At 40.0% G+C, this 6,548-nt stretch overlaps 1 non-coding gene across 1 annotated transcript; it reads right to left on the reverse strand.

Annotated features, from left to right (window-relative positions):
• Positions 1-4,444: 4,444 nt before the first annotated feature.
• LOC130977762 (small nucleolar RNA R71) lies at positions 4,445-4,552 on the reverse strand. The gene has a single exon (XR_009085439.1). It is a non-coding gene; the product is annotated as a small nucleolar RNA R71 (small nucleolar RNA).
• Positions 4,553-6,548: the final 1,996 nt, after the last annotated feature.

Here is a 6,548-nt window from a genome sequence, read left to right on the forward strand (position 1 = left end):
AGGTATGGCATTTTATGCTTATATTTAGGAGCCTTAGGCAATGTAGGATGAGTGCCAAGAGAGACTGGGAATGGGTTGTCTGCACACCTAGGAGGGAAGTGTTCTACCTCCTCTTTCTTCTCATCTGGAGCTTCTTTTTCAACTAGCTCCTCATTGACCTTGGTCTCAGAACCAGCCACTTTACCACTTCTCAATTGAATAGCCTTGCAGTCTTCTCTTGTATTTACCACTGTATCACCAAGAAGTGTATTAGGAGGCCTCTCAGGTACTTGCTTGCTCAACTGGCCCACTTGCACTTCCAAGTTTCTGAGTGAAGCTCTAGTCTCCTACATAAAACTTGCTAGTAGTGCTTCCAAATCAGTATTTTTCTGTGGTTTAGAATTTGCTTGTTGAGGTGGTTGTTGTTGAGATGACTGAAACTGGCGGTTATTAAAATTATTCTGTTGAAAACCGCCCTGAGAATTATTATTAAAATTCTGTGGCCTCTGACGTTGCTCTCTTCACCCTAAATTTGGGTGATTTCTCTACCCCTAATTATAGGTCTTAGCATATGGATCATTATTGGGGTTTCTAGGAGCATTGATGAGCGGATAATTTATATACTTTTTGGCATTATTTTTAGTATATTTTTGGTATGATCTAGTTAGTTTTTAGTATATTTTTATTAGTTTTTAGCTAAAATTTACTTTTCTGGACTTTACTATGAGTTTGTGTGTTTTTCTGTGATTTCAGGTATTTTCTGGCTGAAATTGAGGGACCTGAGCAAAAATCTGATTCAGAGACTGAAAAGGACTGCAGATGCTGTTGGATTCTGACCTCCCTGAACTCGAAGTGGATTTTCTGGAGCTACAGAAGCCCAATTGGCACGCTCTCAACGGCGTTGGAAAGTAGACATCTTGGGCTTTCCAGCAATATATGATAGTCCATACTTTGCCCAAGATTTGATGGCCCAAACCGGCGTTCAAAGTCACCCTCAGGAATTCCAGCGTTAAACGCCGGAACTGGCACCTAAATGGGAGTTAAACGCCCAAACTGGCATAAAAGCTGGCATTTAACTCCAAGAAGAGTCTCTGCACGAAAATGCTTCATTGCTCAGCCCAAGCACACACCAAGTGGGCCCGGAAGTGGATTTTTATGTCATTTACTCATTTCTGTACACCTTAGGCTACTAGTTTTCTATAAGTAGGACCTTTTACTATTGTATTAAGACATCAAGAGGTAGCTATCTTCATTTTTATGCTATCTTAGATCATTGGGAGGCTGGCCATTCGGCCATGCCTAGACCTTATGCTTATGTATTTTCAACGGTGGAGTTTCTACACACCATAGATTAAGGTGTGGAGCTTTGCTGTACCTCGAGTATTAATGCAATTACTATTGTTCTTCCATTCAATTCCGCTTGTTCTTTGTCCAAGATATCACTTATTCTTCAACTTGATGAATGTGATGATCCGTGACACTCATCATCATTCTCACCTATGAACAAGGTGACTGACAACCACTTTTGTTCTACAAGCAACCAAGGCTCTAGTGAATATCTCTTGGATTCTTTAATCGGAATCTTCGTGGTATAGGCAGGACCTGATGGCGGCATTTAAGAGAATCCGGAAGGTTTAACCTTGTCTGTGGTATTCTGAGTAGGATTCAATGACTGAATGACTGTGACGTGCTTCAAACTCCTAGCAGGCGGGGCGTTAGTGACAGACGCAAAAGTATCGATGGATATTATTCCGGCCTGACCGAGAACCGACAGCTGAATTCTGCTATGCTGTGACAGAGCATATGCAATCGCTTTCACTGAGAGGATGGGAGGTAGCCATTGACAACGGTGAAACCCTACACGAGCTTGCCATGGAAAGGAGTAAGAAGGATTGGATGAAGACAGTAGGAAAGCAGAGAGACGGAAGGGAAGGCATCTTCATGCGCTTATCTGAAGTTCCTACCAATGAATTACATAAGTATCTCTATCTTTATCTTTTATGTTATTTTCGTTCATCACCATTATACATTTGAGTTTGCCTGACTAAGATTTACAAGATGACCATAGCTTGCTTCATACTAACAATCTCCGTGGGATCGACCCTTACTCACGTAAGGTATTACTTGGACGACCCAGTGCACTTGCTGGTTAGTTGTGCGAAGTTGTGTAATGCCATGGAATTGAACTACCAAGTTTTTGGAGTTCATGACCAGGGATTATGAGAGTTGTGAAAAGTATTGTTCACAATTTCGCGCACCAAGTTTTTGGCGCCGTTGCCGGGGATTGTTCAAGTTTTGAGCAAGCTTTTGGTAACAATGCCAAGGATTGTTCAGTTTGGACAACTGACGGTTCATCTTGTTGCTTAGATTAGGTATTTTTTTTTCGAGATTCTTGAAGATGAATTCTAGAGTTTCATGACGATTTGTTGAAGTCTGGCTGGCTGAGAAGCCATGTCTAATCTCATTGGACCGAGGTTTCAACTTATCATCACAAGAGCTTGTTGATTTTTATCAATCTTGCTTTTGGAGCAGTGATCTGCTAAGGCTTGGCTGGCCTTTGGCCATGTCTAGTGTTTTGGACCGAAGCTTTCTTTGAAAGCTTGGCTGGCTGTGAAGCCATGTCTAATTCCTGGACCGGAGTCTTAGACTAACATTGCACTGATTCCTGGAATTCTCATTAAGAATTTTGATATCTTTTTCCACTTAATTTTCGAAAATAAAAAAATAAAAAAAAATCATAAAAAAACCAAAAATATGTTATGTTTCTTGTTGAGACACTAGTCTCATCTTAAGTTTGGTGTCAATTGCATGCATTCATTCATGTGTCTTGGTGATCTTCAAGATGTTATTGATGATTTCTTACTCTAATCTTTAAATTCTCTTGACTTGAAGTATTTTGTGTGTCTCATATGCATTCTCATTAGTGTCAGTAGTATACAAACTGCTAAGTTTGGTGTCTTGCATGCATTGTTATTTGATTTTAGTGCATTTTGATTATCCTTCATTATTAAAAATCCAAAAATATTTTTAATTTGTGTCTTTTCAAGTCAATAACACAGAGAATTGAAGATTCAGAACATACAGCAGAGGAATTGCACAGAAAAAGCTGGGCGTTCAAAACGCCCAGTGAAGAAGGACAGACTGGCGTTTAAACGCTAGCCAGGGTACCTGGTTGGGCGTTTAACGCCCAAAAGGGTATAGTTTTGGGCGTTAAACGCCCTGGCGTTTAACGCCAGGATGGTACAAGGGGGAGAATTTTGTTTTCAAATCAATTTTTTTTTCAAGTTTTCAAAGTTTTTCAAAATCAAATCTTTTTCAAATCATATATTTTCAATCAAATGTTTTAAAAATCAATTTCTTTCCTTTTTCAAAGATACTTACTATCAATTAATGATTTGACTCAACATTTCAAGTATGTTGCCTTTTCTGTTGAGAAAGGTTTAATGTTTGAATCATATCTTTTCTTGATAGCCAAGTTACTAATTTTTAAAAATCAAATCTTTTTAAAATTGTTTTCAAATCATATCTTCTCAATCACATTTTTTTTAAAAACCAATCATATCTTCTTAAACTCATCTTTTTCAAAATAGTTTTTAATCAAATCTTTTTGATTTCTACTTTCAAAATCTTTTTCAAAAATCATTTTATTTCTTTCCCACTTTCATTTTCGAAAATTAAGTAATGTTTTTCAAAAATATTTTCAAAATCTTTCACTTAATTTTCGAAAATTACTTCCCTTCTCCTCACATCCTTCTATTTATGGACTAACACTATCCCTTAATGCAAAATTCGAACTCCATTCCCTCTAATAAGTTCGAATTTTCTACTTCTGTCTTCTACTCTTCTTTTCCTCTGACACTTCAAGGAATCTCTATACTGTGACATAGAGGATTCCACATTTTCTTGTTTCCTTCTCTTTCTTATGAGCAGGAGCAAAGACAAAGGCATTCTTGTTGAAGCTGACCCTGAACCTGAGAGGACCTTGAAGCGAAAGCTAAGAGAAGCTAAAGCACAACTCTCTTTAGAGGACCTGACCGAATTCTTCAAAGAAGAAGAACACATGGCGGCCGAAAACAACAACAATGCAAACAATGCAAGGAAGGTGCTGGGTGACTTTACTGCACCTACTCCCGACTTCTATGGGAGAAGCATCTCTATCCCTGCCATTAGAGCAAACAACTTTGAGCTTAAGCCTCAATTAGTTTCTCTAATGCAACAGAATTGCAAGTTCCATGGAAACCCATTGGAAGATCCTCATCAGTTCTTAGCTGAATTCTTGCAAATCTGTGACACTGTCAAGACTAATGGGGTAGACCCTGAGGTCTATAGACTCATGCTATTCCCTTTTGCTGTAAGAGACAGAGCTAGAATATGGTTGGATTCTCAACCTAAAGAAAGCCTGGACTCTTGGGAAAAGCTAGTCAATGCCTTCTTGGCAAAATTCTTTCCATCTCAAAAATTGAGTAAGCTTAGAGTGGAAGTCCAAACCTTCAGACAGAAGGATGGAGAATCCCTCTATGAAGCTTAGGAAAGATACAAACAATTGATCAGAAAATGTCCTTCTGACATGCTTTCTGAATGGAGCATCATAGGTATTTTCTATGATGGTCTCTCTGAACTATCCAAGATGTCTTTGGATAGCTCTGCTGGAGGATCTCTTCATCTGAAGAAGACGCCTACAGAAGCTCAAGAGCTAATTGAAATGGTTGCAAATAACCAATTCATGTACACTTCTGAAAGGAATCCTGTGAACAATGGGACTAATCAGAAGAAAGGAGTTCTTGAGATTGATGCTCTGAACGCCATTCTGGCTCAGAACAAAATATTGACTCAACAAGTCAATTTGATCTCTCAAAGTCTGTCTGGAATGCAAAATGCACCAAGCAGTACTAAGGATGCTTCATCTGAGGAAGAAGCCTATGATCCTAAGAACCCTTCAATGGAAGAGGTGAATTACCTAGGAGAACCCTATGGAAACACCTATAATTCTTCATGGAGAAATCATCCAAATTTCTCATGGAAGAATCAAGAGAAACCTCAACAAGGTTTCAATAACAATAATGGTGGAAGAAATAGGTTTAGCAATGGCAAGCCTTTTCCATCATCTTCTCAGCAACAGACAGAGAGTTCTAAGCAGAATACCTCTGACTTAGCAACCATGGTCTCTGATCTAATCAAAACCACTCAAAGTTTCATGACTGAAACAAGGTCCTCCATTAGGAATTTGGAGGCACAAGTGGGTCAGCTGAGCAAGAAAATCACTGAACTCCCTCCTAGTACTATCCCAAGCAATACAGAAGAAAATCCAAAAGGAGAGTGCAAAGCCATTAACATGGCCGAATTCTGGGAGGAAGGAGAGGCAGTGAACGCCACTGAGGAAGACCTCACTGGACGTCCACTGGCCTCCAATGAGTTCCCCAATGAGGAACCATGGGAATCTGAGGCTCAAAATGAGACCATAGAGATTCCATTGGACTTACTTCTGCCATTCATGAGCTCTGATGAGTATTCTTCCTCTGAAGAGGATGAGTATGTCACTGAAGAGCAAGTTGCTAAATACCTTGGAGAAATCATGAAGCTAAATGACAAGTTATTTGGAAATGAGACTTGGGAGGATGAACCCCCTTTGCTCACCAAAAAACTGGATGACTTGTCTAGGCAAAAATTACCTCAAAAGAGACAAGATCCTGGGAAGTTTTCAATACCTTGTACCATAGGCACCATGACCTTCAAGAAGGCTCTGTGTGACTTAGGGTCAAGTGTAAACCTCATGCCCCTCTCTGTAATGGAGAAGCTAGGGATCTTTGAGGTGCAAGCTGCAAGAATCTCATTAGAGATGGCAGACAACTCAAGAAAACAAGCTCATGGACTTGTAGAGGATGTTCTGGTAAAAGTTGAAGACCATTACATCCCTACTGATTTCATAGTCCTAGAGACTGGGAAGTGCATGGATGAATCCATCATCCTTGGCAGACCCTTCCTAGCCACAGCAAAGGCTGTGATTGATGTTGATGGAGGAGAGTTGATCATTCAAGTGAATGAAGAATCCTTGGTGTTTAAGGCCCAAGGATATCCCTCTATCACCATGGAGAGGAAGCTTGAAGAGCTTCTCTCAAATCAGAGTCAAACAGAGCCCCCACAGTCAAACTCTAAGTTTGGTGTTGGGAGGCCACAACCAAACTCTAAGTTTGGTGTTGAACCCCCACATTCAAACTCTAAGTTTGGTGTTGGGAGGTTCCAACATTGCTCTGAGTATCTGTGAGGCTCCATGAGAGTCCTCTGTCAAGCTAATGACATTAAAGAAGCGCTTGTTGGGAGGCAACCCAATGTTTTATAATTAACTATCTCCTTTTGTTATTTTATCTTTTTTGTAGGTTGATGATCATAAGAAGTCACAAAATCAATGAAAAAAGCAAAAACAGAATGAAAAACAGGAAGAAAAACAGCACACCCTGGAGGAAGAACCCACTGGCGTTTAAACGCCAGTGAGGCTAGCAGTTGGGCGTTTAACGCCCAGTCTGGCACCATTCTGGGCGTTTAACGCCAGAAAGGGGCACCAGACTGGCGTT

This window comes from Arachis stenosperma, chromosome 4, assembly GCF_014773155.1.
Source record: "Arachis stenosperma cultivar V10309 chromosome 4, arast.V10309.gnm1.PFL2, whole genome shotgun sequence".
Taxonomy (NCBI): Eukaryota; Viridiplantae; Streptophyta; class Magnoliopsida; order Fabales; family Fabaceae; genus Arachis; species Arachis stenosperma.